At 45.1% G+C, this 15072-nt stretch overlaps 1 pseudogene; it reads right to left on the bottom strand.

The window, feature by feature from the left end:
* Nucleotides 1–1945: 1945 nt before the first annotated feature.
* On the bottom strand, nucleotides 1946–14423 carry LOC125622529 (olfactory receptor 12D1-like; annotated as a pseudogene).
* Between the last annotated feature and the right edge of the window lie 649 nt (nucleotides 14424–15072).

The raw sequence follows: 15072 nt of genomic DNA, 5'->3' as shown, positions 1-15072 counted from the left end.
TGTTTAGCAGTGCGCAGAGGGTCTTGGGAGGGAGGAGGAGGAGAAGGGAAGGAAGAGGTGGGGCAGGGTGGGGGCTTGGAGAAAGGGGTGGAGTGGTGGTGTGGCCTGGGATGGGAAGAAGTGTGGTGAGGAGGGAACTTGGAGGAAGGGGTGGAGTGGGGGGTGGGGTGGAGCGGGGGTTGAGCACCCCCCAGGATCTGAGTAAGTCGGTGCCTATGATTACCGCTATAAAATTGATGTGAGAAGCATTTCAATAACGCACCGATAGGTGCTATATACGAAACTAAAACACATAGACAGACAGGTTATTATCGAATAATCAATTGCTCAATCCATAGGGACCATCGCTTTCTGGGGAAGTCTGCTAAAGAAAGCCACTGAAAGTGACACATCAGGTGTTACATTTTCTAACCATTCACCCAGGGATTAGTTACTCATTAAATATTTCATTTCGAAACAAAATATTGAAATTTTCAATTCTGACAATGGAACGTTTGAACCTTGTCAGGTTCAATTTCTATGCCCTGTACTATACAGGCGGTCAGGTTACATTATCACAAAAAAGTCCCTACTGGCTGCAGAATCTATGAATCGATTAATGTTTTTTTCCAATTTTTTCAAAACAAAAAATTTGGCACATTATCACAGAAAGTTTCAGTGTCACTGAAACAGCAGTTTCTGATGGAAAAACATTGCACTGGAAAACTTTTGACCAGCTCCAGTCAAAACTGGCTTCAATGAGGCGCTGACTGCACACAAGCCGGCACTGTTTTAACTGAAGGTGTGTTTGTAAAACAAATGTCAGGTGAGATTTTCCAAAGCACCTAAGGTGTTAGGAGCAGAAGTCTAATTGAGATTAGCCTCTCTTAAATCCAAATAAAAAACATCCGCACATGGTTTTACACTGGGTCTGCTAAATAAGTTTCAAACCAATTTAAATAGAAACCAATGCAACTCTGAATATGGACAAGGTTGGGCTTTGGCCCTGATAGAATAACATCAAATAATAATCTCACAACGCGGGCAGTGGTAAACTTAAAAGGAGTGGAGTACATAGATATACATATTCCAAGGCCAGAAGGGACCATTTTGATCATCTAGTCTGACCTCCTGTAGAACACAGGCCATAGAATTTCCCCACAATAATTCCTAGAGCAGATCTTTTAGAAAAACATCCAATCTTGATTTAAAAATTACCAGTGATGAAGAATCCACCACGGTCCTTGGTAAATTGTTCCAATGGTTAATTACTCTCACTGTTAAAAATTTAGACATTTTTTCCAGTCCGAATTTGTCTAGCTTCAGTTTCCAGCCATTGTATTGTGTTTTACCTTTCTCTGCTAAATTGAAAAGCCCAGCATTAAATATTTGCTCCCCATATAGGTACTTGCAGACTGTAATCAAGTCACCCCTTAACCTTCTCTTTGTTAAGCTAACTAGATTACGCTCTTTGAGTCTATCACTACATGGCAAGTTTTCTCATCCTTTGATCATTCTCGTGGCTCGTCTCTGACCCCTCCCCAATTTATCAACATCCTTCTTGAATTCTGGATGCCAGAATTGCTCACAGAATTCCAGCAGCAGTTGCACCAGTGCCACATGCAGAGGTCAAGTAACCTCTCTACTCCTACTCGAGAGTCCCTTGTTTATGTGTTCCTGGATCACATTAACCGTTTTGCCCATAGCATCTTGATGGGACCTCAGGTTCACCTGATTATCCACCCCCCACCAAATCTGTTTCAGAGTCACTGCTTCCCAGGATTCTGCCCCCCATCGTATAGACATGGCCTACATTCTTTACTCTGAGATTTATGTTTACATGTAGCCATATTAAAATGCAAAAGTTCTCCCACATTTGTTCATTGACTTTGGAAGTGTAACAGGCTGAGAGTAATTGTCTATGTCTTGGATTTTCAATGGAGCCCAAGGAAGTTGTGTGCCCAAATCACATTGATTGTGATCGTGATTGGACCTTCAGGAAGAGGAAGAAGATGATGTAGAGGTAGGAGAGGAGCGTGATGATGAAGGGACTCAGAGCGATGGTCCCCGTGATGATGTTGAGGAGGCTCAGGTTGAAGCGGTTGCTGCTGCAGGCCAGGCTCAGCAGAAAAAGTGGTGGACATGGTTGCAGCCACAGAAGTGCAGTCAGGAGGTCATGACATGTGCAGCAGGGCATGTAGGAAGCCGGTGGTCCAGGTGGCTGCTGCCAGGAGCAGGCAGACCTGTGGGTTCATGACCAGCATGTAGCGAAGCGGGTTGCAGATGGCCACATAGAGGTCATAGGCCATGACAGCCAGAAGAATGACCTCTCTGCTTCCCAGGAAGTGGAAGAAATGGAGCTGAGCCAGGCAGTCAGTGAAGGAGATGGTCTCGTGCCCTCAGAGGAAACCAGCCAGCATCTTGGGCATGGTGACTGTTGAGTAGAAGATGTCCAGACAGGAGAGGTTGCCCAAGAAGAAGTACATGGGGGTGTGAAGCCAGGGTTCAGCCATTACAATGGCCATGATTGCCCCGTTCCCCAGAATGCTGGCCAAGTAAAGCATCAGGAAGAGAATGAAGAGGAAGCACCGCAGCTCCTGGAGATTGGTCAGGCCCAGGAGGATGAACTTGCTTATCTCCGTCTGGTTCTCCGTCACTGGAATATACAAGAAAAGGAGACAGAATAGCTGCAGGGTGTCTCATATCACTCCACATGAGGAGTAGAGCTGAAAGTTTTCTCTTTTTGAATAAAAAATTTAAATGAATAATTTCAAGAAAAAAATAATTCTTTTGAAATTTACTTCAGCATTCTCTTAGTTTGATAGAATCTCAGAATCAGTTATTATACTGGAGGCTAATAAATGTTTTCCCTACATTTTTAAAAGTCCTTAGAGGTGATCCAGGGAATTACAGACCAGTAAGCCTAACATATGATCCCGATAAAGAGGTTGAAAGAATAATTACAGATAGATTAATAAAAGACCCAGAGGATCATGATATGATAGTGTCTAAGCAGCACAGATTTTGCAAAGGAAAATTGGGTTTCACTTATCTGTTAGAATTACGTGACTGTGTGACCGAAACAGTAGATAAAGCAGAATGGGTTGACATTTATTTAGACCTTCAAAATTCCTTTATGTGCCTCACAATAGGCTATGAAAGGATCTATGAGGTCATGGGGTAAGCAGAAAAGTATGAGAGATAACAAAGGGCAGCATTAAAGGGCCAATTTTCATGAAGTAACAAGCTTAGCAGCTCTTCACTCTTTGGATCCGTCCATTGGCTTCCCACTGGATATTGTATCAAAGCTCAGGTTCTAGGCACCAGTTGGAAAGCTCTAAGTAACTCTGCCTTTCCCTGTATATCCTCCCTTGTCATGCTTTCTGATGCCTTCAGTTCCTTTCACTCCATCAATGCTCTCCAGTTCATAGTCCTTCTGTTTGTCCCATTCTCACACCGTGCCACGTATTGTAAACCTCTGCAAACTCATCCATAAATCCCCTATTCTACCCGCATTTAAGTCCCTCTCACAGCCCCATTTCTGCTGTGTTGCCCACCATGATCAAAGCTGACTTGTTCATACACTAAAAAGTTGGAGAGGGTTCAGAAAAGAACCACAAAAATGATTAGAGAAAATGCCTTTCAAGGGAGGCTTGTCTACACGAAAGCTGTATGTTGACCTAAGTTATGCAGGCCAAGACTATAACAGGGTTCAAAAAAGAACTAAATAAATGCATGGAGGATAGGTCAATCAATGGCTATTAGCCAGGATGGGTGGGGATGGTGTCTCTAGCCTCTGTTTGCCAGAAACTGGGAAGGAGTGACAGGGAATGGGTCACTTGATGATTACCTGTTCAGTTCATTCCCTCTGGGGCACCTGGCATTGACCACTGTCAAAAGACAGGATACTGGGCTAGATGGACTTTTGGCCTGACCCAGGATGGCCATTCTTATGTTCTTACGTATAAGTTACATAACTGAAGTCAACATAACTTAGGTCAACTTACAGTGATGTCTACACCACGCTATGTTGACAGGAGACACTTTCCCAATGACTTACCTTATGCCTCTTGGGGAGGTGGAGTACGGACATTGATGGAAGAGTGTTCTGCTATCGACTTAGCTTGTCTTCACCAGACCCGCTAAATCGATATTGCTGCATTTATCACAGCTGTGCTGATTTAGCTGGAAGTATAGACAAATCCTGAGTGACTTGAAGAGCTCAATCCATTTAGTTTATCAAAAGGGAGGCTGAGAGGTGACTAAGTACTTTCATAGGGAGAGGTTTCAGAGTAGCAGCCGTGTTAGTCTGTATTTGCAAAAAGAAAAGGAGGACTTGTGGCACCTTAGAGACTAACAAATTTATTTGAGCATAAGGTTTCATGAGCTACAGCTCACTTCATCGGATGCATTCAGTGGAAAATACAGTGGGGAGAGCTATATATATAGAGAACATGAAACAATGGGTGTTACCATACACACTGTAACCAGGGTGATCACTTAAGATGAGCTATTACCAGCAGGAGAGCAGGGGGGGGGGCGGGTGCAGTAAACCTTTTGTAGTGATAATCAAGGAGGGCCATTTCCAGCAGTTGACAAGAACGTCTGAGGAACAGAGGGCAACAAAGAAAATAACAGAACTCCACTAGCCATCACCTTCATCCCCCAACTAAAGCCTCTCCAACGCATCATCAAGGATCTATGACCTATCCTGAAGGACGACCCATCACTCTCACAGATCTTGGGAGACAGGCCAGTCCTCGCTTACAGACAGCCCCCCAACCTGAAACAAATACTAACCAGCAACCACACACTACACAACAGGACCACTAACCCAGGTACCTATCATTGCAACAACCCGTTGCCAACTGTGTCCACATATATATTCAGGGGACACCACTATAGGGCCTAATCACATCAGCCACACTATCAGAGGCTCGTTCACCTGCACATCTACCAATGTGATAGATGCCATCCTGTGCCAGCAATGCCCCTCTGCCATGTACATTGGTCAAACTGGACAGTCTCTACGTAAAAGAATAAATGGACAGAAATCAGACGTCAAGAATTATAACATTCAAAAACCAGTCGGAGAACACTTCAATCTCTCTGGTCACTTGATTACAGACCTGAAAGTTGCAATTCTTCAACAAAAAAACTTCAAAAACAGACTCCAGTGAGAGACTGCTGAATTGGAATTAATTTGCACAAATTATTTTACACAAATTATTGGGCTATGTACCGAGGCGGCAGGGTGAAATGAAATGGCTTGTACTATAAAGGTGATCAGACTAGATTATCTATTGGTCTCTTCTGGATTTACACTCAATACAATTTCCTGTTGTTATTCCCCTTTCCCTGATTTCTTTGTATTCATTTGACCTGAGACTATGAGCTCCTTCTGAGCAGTGACTGTCCTTCGTAAGCACTAGGAAAAGTGAAATAATTTAAGCACCACAAGGTTCCCTATAGGAGCTGGTGTCATTATTTTATGTTTATTAACAATCCAGACAAGCGGGTGAACATTAAATACAGGGACAACATTTTGCAGATGACACAAATCTACAAAGAAATGTGGGAGATGACCGTGACAACAATGATGATGATTCTGCACTGATACGTCAGTTTCACCTGCAGTCTGCAAGAGAGCAGGTTGAAATATTTGGCTGAGAAACATTTCCATACATATTTAAGTTCTTGGGCTATTTCCTTTGCTTTGGCAGTGTCTCTCCAGCAAGCAGCAGCTCAGGAGTGCAGGAGGATGGGATGACAATCAGTCAACCACACACCTTATTTGGAACCAGGAGTATGCAATCATGCAGCAGTAGAAGCAAAAAAAAAAGCAAATATAGTACAGTACTGTGTTATATGTAAACAACTAAAAAAAAGGGAAAGCAGCATTTTTCTTCTCCATAGTAAAGTTTCAAAACTGCATTAAATCAATGTTCCATTGTAAACTTTTGAAAGAACACCCATAACCAGTGGGGAGCTGGAGCCGGTTCGCACCGGTTCGCGTGAACCAGTTGTTAAATCTTGGAGCAGTTTCAGAACCGGTTGTTAACCCGCTTCCCTGCAGGGGGCGCTGAGGCTTTGCTGGGCTCCGGCCGGGAAGTGATGTAATTCCTCCTCCGGCCGCCGGGGGCGCTGCGCTGTGGGAGCCACGTGGGCTGCCGCCTGGCCCTGGGCACGAGCCCTGTTGCTGCTGCTGCTCCCCTGGCCCTGGGGCTCCTGCTGTTGCCGGGTGGATCCCCGGCTGCTCTGCTGGGCCTGGGCTGCGTCCTGCTGCTCGGGCTGCTCTGAGCCGCTCTCCCTGTGAGCACCCACCACCCTGCCCGCACCAGCCCCTGTCTCCAGCCACCCCTGCACCCCCTGCCTGCAGCCGGCCCCTGCCGCACCCCCTGCCCTGTATCCAGCCAACCCCTGCTGCACGCATCCCCTGCCCTGCCGGCACCAGCCCCTGCTGCACCCCCTGCCCTGCCCGCAGCCAGCCTTTGTCTCCAGCCAACCCTGCACCCCCCTGCCTTGCCTGCAGCCAGCCCCTACCTCCAGTCAGCCCCTGCCCTGTCTCCAGCCAGCCCCACACCCCCTTGCCTCCAGCCAACCCCTCACCCTCCTGTCTCCAGCCAGCTCCGCACCCCCTACCCTGCCCACAGCCAGCCCTGCACCCCCGCCTCCAGCTAGCCCTGCCTCATGCCCCTTTCTTCAGCTGACCCCATGTCCACTGGTGCCCTGCAGTTCCCAGGGCAGTAACCCTGCACACCTGGTTCAATGAGGGGGCAGGGAGCAGCTGGGACCCACACATGTGCACACCCTAGGGTGACCAGACAGCAAGTGTGAAAAATCAGGACAGAGGGTGGCGGGTAATAGGAGCCTATGTAAGAAAAAGACCCCAAAATCAGGACTGTTCCTATAAAATCGGGACATCTGGTCACCCTAGCAGACCCCCAGGGCGTGGCGGGGCCCCACACATGTGACACGGAGCTCATTTCTAGTTCAGGCCCATCTTTTTAACAAAGAACTTTAGACAGGGTTAACACACACCCATATTTTCCCGGACAGGTCAGGCTTTTTGGTTCTTAAATCGCCGCCCAGGAGGAATTTTTAAAATTTAAAAATTCCTCCCAGGAAAATACGGACATATGGTAACCCTGTTGGGACAAAAAATACATACTGGGGCACATCCCTTAAATCAGAGCTTTTTATAGGGAACCGGTTGTTAAGATTTTGGCAGCTCATCACTGCCCATAACGTTTTGTTCAGAGTTATGCACATTTCAGAATTACGAACAACCGCCACTCCCGAGGTGTTTGTAACTCTGAGTTTCAACTTGCTCTCTTGTAGACTGCAGGTGAAACTGCCGTATCAGTGAAGAATCATCATCATTGTTGTCACGGTCATCTCCCACATTTCTTCGTAGATTTGTATGTTCACTATAGCGATGGGGAAGCAGGTGCCAAACTCTCACTGACATTCAATGGGAGGTACTTTGGTGTCTAACTTTCTAATCCCTAAACCTAACCTTAATTTGCTGTGCACTGCACCATTCTCATGTGTATGGAGGCAGCCTAGCAAATAAGGGACCTAACTGTGTTAAGGAATTTCCCATAACCTTGTCTTAGTGCAGTGGTTTTCAACACATGGTACAAGGACCCCTGGGGGTCCGCGGACTATGTCTAATATTTCCAATGGGGTACACACATCCATTTTTTAGGGGTCTGCAAATGAAAAAAAAAGTTGAAAACCGGTGCCTTAGGACATGTCCACAGTTTGGACAACAGGAGTGTAAGTCACAGCACTCTCTAGCATGATTGGTTGTAAATGCCCCATGTACCCCCTGCAAGTGTGAACTAAAAGGTACTTGATTTGCATTTGCACTCACAGGACAATTACAGTCCAGCATACTAGTGAACTCTGCAATTCATGCCCCTATAGACCAAAACACGGGGCCATGTAGACAAGCTCTTACTCAGCCTCTCCTTTTTATAATATACAAGAAAGAAAGAAAGAAAGAAAGAAAGAAAGAAAGAAAGAAAGAAAGAAAGAAACCAGTAATTCCAGACATCAGGAACATACTTGTATTTGTGGATTTAGAAAACTAGCAGGCGCTTTCCTGCTATTTCCCCTTCCAGCACTTACCTGAGTGATACTGGTCCTCTTTCTAGATGAGTTGTTTCAACAGTGACAGGTGACAAAGTGTGTTGTGGGGAAATTGCAGGAATTTCAGTCAGTTCAGACCATAGGAGAGGAGTGAGCCCTGGTTGTTCTGAAAACCTTTGATGACTGAGCAGGCAAGAAACCTTTTTATTATGTCCATATTCCATGGAGTACCCATGGCATTATCAGGGAAGCAAGATTTCCATTCAGTGGATGGCTCCTCTGGGACAGGATTCATGCACCACTGGAGAGTTACTGAATGAACAAACAAGCCAAGTGTTTCTTCAAGAAACTGAGGTCGGCATAGATGAGCTGGTTGAACGGTAAAAAACAAACAACAAGGTTACAGCCCTGGCTGAGTCCCCCCGGTGGATGCTTTGAAATCAGTTAGGTCTAAGAAGAGTCCAGACACAGTCTCTAGTTCTGGCCCTTACTCAGTATCACTCCAATCTTTGTTAATAAACTCTTTGTTTTATCAGAAGTAGATCTCAGTGCTGTAACATTAAGCAAAGTGTGACTGCATAGCTAGATCAAACAGGCTGGTGTGTGCACTGTCTCTTTGGTGGCAGCTGACTTGGTAATTAGTGTGACCATCCAGTGGCAGGGGCACAGAGACACAGAGAAGGAGAGGTCTGCAGAGACCTGGAGGACAGAGGCTGTTGGTTTCCAGGAGCGGAACCACAGCAGGCATAGACAAAGATTGCTTCACGCTAAGGGCAGGCACTGGCAAGGCATCTCACAACCTTGAGTACCTCTAGGAGGTGCCACACACAAAGGTCAACAGGGGATAAGATTTTTTTTGGTGAGGTGTCCCATTATACCCGATATCTCAGTGGTTAGAGCACTCAGCTGGGATGTGGAAGACCCACAGCCCTGGATCCCGCCCTCTGCCTAATTTGGAGGCGGGTCTGTGTGACACTACACCCCATATTCATCATAGTGGTATCATTATGATAGATTTTGACATAATTATGGTGCATCCTGTACCAAATGTGTCATGTGAGGTGTCTATAAAAATGTTATGATTTGCTGAATATGATTATCCTATTTGTGTGCATGTATCATTTTTGTATCTGAAGTTAAGAATATTGACTATGTATATGTATTTCAAATGTACCTACTCTGGGTGACACACACAACAAGCCTTTCATGCACAACAATGAAGAAGCTAAACAGTGCTGATGGGCCATTAGCCATGGACAATGGACCATGGAAAAGGTTTGTCCTCACCTGGGAACATTTCAACCAGCCTATGAATAATGGCTGCTGTGACTCAGCAAGGCCGGCAAGGGCATGTGACCAGACCACATGATACTGAACTCCATTTTGGTACCTGTATTTTTCCACAAACTGGGCTGAGAATTTAGCTTGTAACAAAGGGTTCCCACCATATGGAGAAACTCTATACGGTGTGCAGCGACAACATGATTTGTTCTCATTTCCCCACAATTCAATACCTGAAAGAAGTAATGGAAGACAAAGGACTTGGAATGAAGGAGGGGAACCCAAACTGCAAGGCAGATGCAGCTTGTACCTCAAGAATCTGCAAGCCTGCTTGTATCACCAGACAGGATGAGATAGTGCTGATTCAAATCCTGTCTAGTTTGTAAAAGACTTAGTTTGCAGTTTTGTTTATCATAGAAGATTAGGGTTGGAAGAGACCTCAGGAGGTCATCTAGTCCAACCCCCTGCTCAAAGCAGGACCAATCCCAAATAAATCATCCCAGCCAGGGCTTTGTCAAGCTGGGCCTTAAAAACCTCTAAGGATGGAGATTCTACCACCTCCCTAGGTAATCCATTCCAGTGCTTCACCACCCTCGTAGTGAAATAGTGTTTCCTAATATCCAACTTGGACCTCCCCCACTGCAACTTGAAACTATTGCTTCTTGTCCTGTTATCTGCCACCACTGAGAACAACCTATCTCCCTCCTCTTTGGAACCTCCCTTCAGATAGTTGAAGGCTGCTATCAAATCCCTCCCCCCGCACATTCTTCTCTTCTGCAGACTAAATAAGCCCAGTTCCCTCAGCCTCTCCTCATAAGTCATGTGCCCCAGCCCCCTAATCACTTTTGTTGCCCTCCACTGGACTTTGTACAGACCCCCGTGCAGTGCAAGATGGTATAATTCTGGGTTTATCCCTCAGTAGGGGTGAAAGGCTGGGGAGCTGGGAAGCTGGTTAGGGGCCCCCTGTTTGTCCATGAGTGGGTTACATAAAGCACTCAGTTAATTCAGTTAGGTGTGTGGCACCACCTGCTGTCATGTTGGGTGATAACAGGGCCTGGAGAGGCTGGCTGAGTCACCAGCAGAGCAGTGTGAGAGAGGCCAACCCAGCTGAATGGCTAGGGGGCACAACGATTCCAACTGCTCCCAGACTACACCCCAGGGTAACAACCCATCACAGTCTGAAATCCATTTCTCCTGGCTCCCAGCAGAATGCCCTAACCACCAGGCTATTTGGTGGGACGAGGTCTCTTTCTCTTTCTCTCTCTGTGTGTGTGTGTGTGTGTGTGTGTGTGTGTGTGAGGAAGGGCTGAGATGGCATGACCCACCCAATCTGGATTACACAAGTACCCACAATAATTCCATTTTAGAGCAGGAATGGTGAGTGAGTCTGGTATGTTTTGACCATGGAACTCCCTCCTGTGGATAATACCACATCAGACAAATATGCAAATTGGGACAGTCATGGATGCCTGTAACCTGAATTGCTCCAGTTTGGAAGAAAGAAACAACAATGCAGCAAAGGGGCTCCAACTAAAAAAAATCTAGATATTTATAAGAGGACAATTTCAGGGTTATTGAAGACTCCTCATAAATCTAAACACAATCTTCTCATTACAGCAACACAGCAGGTACTATGCAAACAAACAAATAATAGTATTTAACATACAGATTTTTTCAGTACCAGTCCATATGCAGGCCACAAATCCTATGCATTTAAAACAATGCAGCATTGATTTGGAATTAATGTCACCGCACCGTCCTGAGTTGAACAAGCAGCAAGGGCCTAGTTCTTTGAATAAGCTGCAGTCCTTATCCATGGGGTTATATTCTGGCTGCAGTTAGTAAAAGCAGGCCTGTGAGCATCAGTCTTCCCTGTAAACCCATATGCACCCCCTCTGCCCTCTGCCAGTTGGCATCAAGAAATCCCTGGGTCACAGATTCTTCCACAGACGATCTATCAGGTACCAAAGGCAAAGTGTGCCCTTTGGCTTGTTTCTTCTGATACTGACTGATTAAGAGACACCTGAGCCATTGACTCTGGTATTCTCTCAGGGACTATGGGGTCTGGATAATTCTTTGACACAGCAGTCTTTCCTGATCACTGCAGGTCAGCAGGCCACATTGGTACTGACTATGTCAGATGCTTACCCCGCGGATAGCGACTTATTCCACCTGCTTATTGCTCTCGCCTTTGCTTCAGCATGAAGACCCTCATCTGACACCAATGACGCCTTCTATATTGTCTGCACTGGGTTGCTTGACCATGGCATCATGCGCCTCTGTCTCAGTACCTCCTCTTTCCACAGAACTGGCTCCAGATCCCCACCGCCACGTTACTGTGATCCTGGCTTGGGCCCTGTTCAAGGTCTCCAGGTACCCTTCCCCACATTGCACCACCCTTGTTCTCCAGATACTCAGAGTCATCACTGGACTCTCAAGCTGTCTCTTTAATTTCCCAATACTGAGTGCATAGAGCTTACTCATAGAATCAGACAATCATAGGACTGGGAGGGAACTCAACAGGTCATCTAGTCCAGTCCTCACTGTGGCAGGACTACGCATTCTCTAGACTGCCCCATCTGGTGTTTGTCTAGCCCATTCTTAAGTTTTTTTCCTCATGTTTAACCAAAATCCACCTTGCTCAAATTTAAGCCCATTACTTCTTGTCCTGTCCTCAGTGGTTCCAGAGAACAATTAATCACTAACCTCTTTATAACAACCTTTTACGTACTTGAAAACTATTATCATGTTTCCCCCTCAATCTTCACTTCTCCAAACTAAACAAACCCAGTCTTTTCAACCTTTCCACGTAGGTCATGTTTTAGTCATTTTTGTTGCTCTCTTGTGGATTTTCTCCAATTTGATGGAGACGCCTACATGCCTTTGTGGATCTAGTCCAAAGCCTGCTCTGTGAGAGCCTCAATTGTAGAAGAAGCTCTGCCCATCCCTCTTCCTTTTAGATCCAAAATAGCCCTGTTCTGTTGACCCTCATGGCACACTGCAAGGAACAACTACTTGTCTGTGCTGCAGTAGGGAACATGGGTTTGGGACCTATGTGGGCTTGATATAGGTTAGATCTCGGTGGGAGCTTGATGTTCTTTAGGGATTGAGCTCTGCAGTATGTTGGGAGCTGAACTTGTTATGCAATTGTGCATGGAGGATGAAATTTTCAAAGGGATTTAAGGGTGCCCTTAAAACTCTCATTAACAGCCAATGCCCTTAGGTGCCCTTCTGAACCAGACACCTTTAAAAATCCGAGACTCCACCCACAGATGCAAATGAAGAAGGCTTCTTGATAGGTATGAGTGAATTTTTCCATTGAAATCTTTCTGATGGAAAATGGGTTTTTCAACATCCTTCTTTTTTTTTTTCACTAAATTTTTTGTGCAAACTGTCTGCTTTTCTCAAAAAGAAAGACTTTCTATTGGGAAACCAACACCGCTGAACCACAAAACCGCTCAGTTATGGCAGTACATTTTTGAGTTTTGGCCATTTTCATTTCTTCCATGAAAAATCAAGATTTTCTACTGAAAATGTTGGCAAATTATTCGTTTGTTTCTTTTTGTCAAATGAAAAGGTTCCCCATCAATTTCCAATGTATTGTTTATTTCCACCCAGGCTTCTTATTCCCTACTGTCAATTTTCTGCTGACCAGTGCACAACTAGTGTCAGTGGTGAATTCTCTTTTACTTGAAGTATTTAACCCATGATTTGAGGACTTCAGTTACTCTGCCAGAGGTTAGGGGTCTATTACAGGAGTGGATGAGTGAGGTTCTGTGGTCTGCAATGTACAGGAGGTCAGACCAGATGATCACAATGGTCCCTTCTGACTTTAAAGGTTTCAGAGTAGCAGCTGTGTTAGTCTGTATCCACAAAAAGAAAAGGAGTACTTGTGGCACTTTAGAGACTAACAAATTTATTTGAGCATAAGCTTTCGTGAGCTACAGCTCACTTCATCGGATACATTCCGATGCATTCATCGGATGCCACAAGTCCTCCTTTTCTTTATGACTTTAAAGTCTCCCTTTTTATTAACCTCCATTCTTGCTATTAACCTCCATTGCTATTAACCTCTCCCTTACTATGGTTACGAATTATACCTGATAGGACACTCACACAACTGCTGCAAATTATACCTGGTAGGACACGCACACAAATGCTGCGAATTATACCTGATAGGTCACGCACACAAATGCTACGAATTATACCTGATAGGTCACACACAGTTCGAATCTAGGCTGAGGCACATAAATAAAGTCCAAACTGCAGAGTTCCCAAAAACACCAAGTTTATTACACTCGAGCATGGTGTCCCCCTGCTAGCCAGGAGGGGACCCCGAATACAGATTATACAAAGGTTATATACCTCTTAGCAAAGCACGTTGCCCTCGTGCATTGGAAACCTTAGCCAATAAACAAACCCTTTTCTTATCTATCACCTATCCCTGCTTGGTGCATTCCTCGTGCTAAACTAGTATGTTAATTACACAGCATGGTCCTAAAGCAATGCATCAGTAACTTTTATTATCAGGCTGGGAGGCCTCACATCAAAGGCCAGGAGATAGGGAGTTAGGGACAGACAAAGAACAGATACCGGGAGTCAAGGCAGGCTGGAGACAAGAAGGAGGATTTTCACAGGAATGCAGTATCTAAGGAACACTCCTCCTGGTACATGATGTGTTTGCTTTTAGACAATGGATGGGCCCCAAACCAAAATGAAGTCACATATGCACATATGCTAACTTTTCCTTAACACTATTAACCTCCATTCTCCAGTTTAGGAAGGTTATCTACAGCCTATTTCCCAGTGCCCAATGCACAGTGATTCCTTGCACATTAATGGCCAGCTCCCAGTGCACAATAGACTCAATGGGAGAAAGCACATTACCCACTCTCATTCTCAGCCTTAGAGACAGAGAAAAACATTCAGTTTTTTCATGTCCTTCCAGGGAACAGTTTTCTTCCTACCACTTTCCTCAGGGCAGATTTCACCTCCCGGTTCCTCAGGGTGTAGATCAGGGGGTTCAGGACAGAGGTGATGATGCTGTACATGAGGGTGGCTATCATGTTGAATTGCTTTTCAGCTGGCATCAGTTTTCTCTGATTTTCTGAAAGACAAAAAATATTTTTTTTTGTTCGTTAAGCTGACCAGATGGCTCCATTCTCCCATCTGAAAGAGGCTCATTGAATGTACTACCTCTCTGATAATCCACCCAGAGACATAATACTCCATCATGCACCATGGAATGTGAGCAGGTGGAATTCCACATTGTATTACTGGTGATGTAGACCTGCAGGGAGCCTGGCCCTTAAGAAAGAATGGGGGCTGGAATTACAACTCCCAGAAGGTAATGCACTGATAGGAAATTACAGTTTAATGTTTTGTTGAACTGCTTTGAAACAAATCATTTTGGGTCAGTTCCAAAAAACAAAATATTATCATCTGAGTCGAACAGACCCAAATCATAACATTCCTATTTTAAGTTTTCCAACGGAATTCATTTTTGTGGAAACTGCATTTTTTGCCAGAAAATCCATCCTACAAAAAATTCCCAAGCACCTCTACTTAAAAGCCTTCCCTATGTGACTTTGGTCTTAAATTGAAGCATTGGAGGTTTTAAAAAACAGGTTAGACAATCACCTATCAGGGATGCTCTAGATAATACATAGTACTGCCATGAGTGCAGGGGATTGGACTAGAAGATCTGTCAAGGTC

Source organism: Caretta caretta, chromosome 13 (genome assembly GCF_965140235.1).
Source record: "Caretta caretta isolate rCarCar2 chromosome 13, rCarCar1.hap1, whole genome shotgun sequence".
Lineage (NCBI taxonomy): Eukaryota > Metazoa > Chordata > Testudines > Cheloniidae > Caretta > Caretta caretta.
This window is presented reverse-complemented; position numbering and strand designations above follow the sequence as displayed.